Below are 3,694 nucleotides of genomic sequence, written 5' to 3'. Positions count from 1 at the left end.
TACGAGGATATCCCGCACTACTGCTCTTTGTGCAAACATGTTGAGCATCGAGACTCAGACTGCTATACGAAAGGCGATGCTCCCAAACCTCGCCCCCGGAAGCCGAGCAATCGTGCTGGAAAGAAGGTTGCTGAAGAGGTCGGGCGAGGCAAAGCAGTGGCAAAGGAAACTGGTGAGAGCTCAAAGATGATGGACCAGCCTGCAAAGGACCCCAGGTACCAAACTGAACACAAAACCTATGGTATGGCTAGCGTGGATGAAAATATTGTTTCTGTTGATATTGCTAACACCACATGTGAGGAGGGAAAAATGTGAGAATTCGCACGGCCGGTGAAGATCCAGGATCCAGTTTGCTCGCTGAACAGTAATCCAGCTGAGATCGAGGAAAGAGAACAGTTCTTTGCTTCTCCAACCCCGCCACGCAAATACAGACATCGTTGCACGCACTGGATCACTACAACCACTACAACCACTTAGAAACTTTTAACTATTTTCTGTTTTCCAATGTTTAGGAGTTGAACTCCTCTGGTTCTCAAGTGTTTTGTAAGACATCTGTTATTTACTTTTTAATGAAGATGGGATGGGGACCCCGATAAGCATAAGAATAAAGACAGACCGAATCAAGGAAAAATTGAAGAAACAAAATGGTTGATGTCCTATAATTATGTAAAGGAGTAGTACTCCTACTTTTATGTTTTTGTTGATTTTATATTGTAATGCTGACTTTGCTTTATTTTCTATGAAGAAGGGATGGGGACCCCGAAAAGCTTCCCCCACCTTCGGGTGTTTAATTAAAAAAAAAAAAAACCCTAAACCCTAAACCCTAAACCCTAAACCCTAAACCCTAAACCACCATTCTTCACTTGGCCATTTTCTCTCCACATCTCACTACAATTGTGTGAGATTTTCACACACTTGCACTTCCACCTCCCACCACCATCAAACCACCACTCTTTCAGCCTCACCACCACCACCGACAGACAGCCCATCTCCTGTTCCGTCGCGGCGGCGCCGCCGCGCCGTCACCGGTCGCCGGTCGGAAAATCTCGCCGGCGCGTCCGAGGTCACGGCCACCACCGTCAGGCTCGCCTCGTCGAGTACTGTCCAACCATGGTGCGCGTGGCCTGAACGGAGCACGGACGCGCCTTCACCGGCCGATCGAAAATTGCAGATTCGCCCTCAAAGTCGCCGGAATCTTCTCTCTAAGATTCCGGCGCCGTCTCGTCGAATTACCGGCCGTGCTATATACCAAAAGAATCGCCTTGATGAGTAGAGTATTTCCCCCCAAACAATTTGAAGTTTCGTGCACTTGGGACGATGGGCTAATTCCTCCACCGCCGAACGCTTCCATCGTCGATTCGCCGCCGGTGAGCCGACCCACGGTCGCGGACCAGTACCGTCGTCTTCCTCTCTTCATGGCGAATCGTTTGGGACCAATCTCGTCCAATTTCATCGCCTGTACGAAGAGATCTTTTTCTTCTCCTACTCGCGCCGTCGCCGCCACTCGTCGTGCCATTCCGCCGCCGTCCGGCCACCGTTCGCCGGCGGACCACCACCACCCGACTCGCGCTGGGATGACGAAGCCGACCATTCGGTCAGATCATGGATCCGTTCAGTCGCCGGAATCTCCAACTCCGGCGGTAGGTGGCGGTCAACCGGGTTTGACCGAGTTGACTCGGTCAACTCAACCGGTCAAACCCCCGGAACTGAGTCAGCAGCTGTTTTCAACGCTAAATCCTCCAAAAAGAATGTTCGCTGAAGTTGTTGCACCCTCTAAAGCGCCGCAAATAGCTTCGCAGAAATTTTTCCTTGCAGATTTGCCACCGCCCTCCATCGGTGCGGTCTTGACTGATGAGAAGGGCCCTACACTGATTTTTTCGGATGCGGAGACCGAAGCTCTTGCAGCTCCCTTCCGATTGGCACTGGTTGGTAAATTCTCTCATGGAAAACCTCAATTCCGACACCTGCATCGCCTTATTGCCGGACTGGGAGTCAGAGGCGCCTTTACCGTCAGTATGCTTAATGCCAAGCACGTACTTATTTGTCTCTCCAACGATTCAGACTTCTCCTATCTTTGGCTGAGAAGAATTTGGCACATTCAAGGATTTCCGATGCACATTTTCAAATGGACACCGTCATTCACACCGGCTCAGGAATCCTCTATTATTCCGGTTTGGGTACGTTTTCCTAAACTCCCAGCTCATTTGTTTCATAAGAATGCTCTATTTGCGGTAGCAAACATGATAGGAACACCACTTCAAATCGACGACTGCACGTTGAATCAATCCAAGCTCTCTCACGCTAGAATTGGCATTGAGATTGATCTTACCAAACCACTTGTGGAGGGTTTCAACCTACAAATCAATGGAGTCACAATTCATCAGAAAGTGGAATATGAGCAACTTCCAAAATATTGCAACCTTTGTAAACACGTCGGTCACGACGACTTGGAGTGCTACACAATGGGCAATGCCCCCCGCCCCCCTCCACGAGCCAAGAAGTCAAAAGGGAAGGAGACAATGGGAACGGAGGAACAAGTGGTGACTGAAAAAGTCAAGACATTTGAAAGGGGTGAATGCTCCAAAATGGGTGAGGAGAATTCGGAAAATAAAATGGCTGAAGGAAATTGGATACAAGTGGGAAATGCTACCATGCTTTTACAAGAGGATTCAGATAAGGGGGAGACTCTGGTTATTGATGCCACGCCATTGAAGATCTGCGACCCACCTTGCTTTACCAATTGCAACCCTGCAGACTCGATTGAGCAGTTATTATTGGAGCTGGCATCCCCGGACAAACTGCCTAGAAATGATTTCATCATAGAGAGATTACCAGAGTACTTGGTCAAGAATACAGAGTTAAAATTTCGAGTAATGAAACAGAGGAGTACTTCCTGCGGTCCAAGAATAAAGACAGACCGAATCAAGAAAAAGTGAAAGACACAAAATGGTTGATGTCCTATAATTATGTAAAGGAGTAGTACTCCTACTTTTATGTTTTTGTTGATTTTATATTGTAATGCTGACTTTGCTTTATTTTCTATGAAGAAGGGATGGGGACCCCGAAAAGCCACCCCCACCTTCGGGTGTTTAATTTGAAAAAAAAAAACCCTAAACCCTACCTCTGAAAACCCGTCACAACCATGGTGGTGTCGCACTGAAAGGTCACCGGACGCCACCGTACGCGCCCGTCGAAGTTGCAGAAATCGCGCCCAAATCACCGCCGATTCGCCGCCGACTTCTCTCTAAAAATTCGGCCGTTTCCCGGCGAGTTACCGGCCGTGTCATATACCATTTTGATCGCCTTGATGAGCTCTACAATTCCCCTCAAACAATTTTAGGGTTCATGCACGCACGACGATGGGCTAAGTCCTCGACCGCCGATCACTTCCGCCGTCGATTCGCCGCCGTCACGGCGACCCACGGTTGCGGACCACCACGGTTGGAATCCTCAAGGGGAGTCGATTGGGACCGGTTTCGTCAAGTTTCATCACCTGTGTGCCGAGTTCTTGCAAATCTCCCGTTCGCGCGATCGCCGCCCGTCGCACCGCCGTTCCGCCGTCGTCCGCCGTCGGTTCACAGGCGGAGCTACACCATTGCAGTCGCCTCGTCATGGAGAAGCCTCCCGTCCGCCCAGAAATCGACATTGGAGCTCCGGCCGCAGCCTCTCCTCCGGCAGCCGTCGTCCTTGCGCC

This window comes from Sesamum indicum, linkage group LG1, assembly GCF_000512975.1.
Source record: "Sesamum indicum cultivar Zhongzhi No. 13 linkage group LG1, S_indicum_v1.0, whole genome shotgun sequence".
Classification (NCBI taxonomy): domain Eukaryota; kingdom Viridiplantae; phylum Streptophyta; class Magnoliopsida; order Lamiales; family Pedaliaceae; genus Sesamum; species Sesamum indicum.
This window is presented reverse-complemented; position numbering follows the sequence as displayed.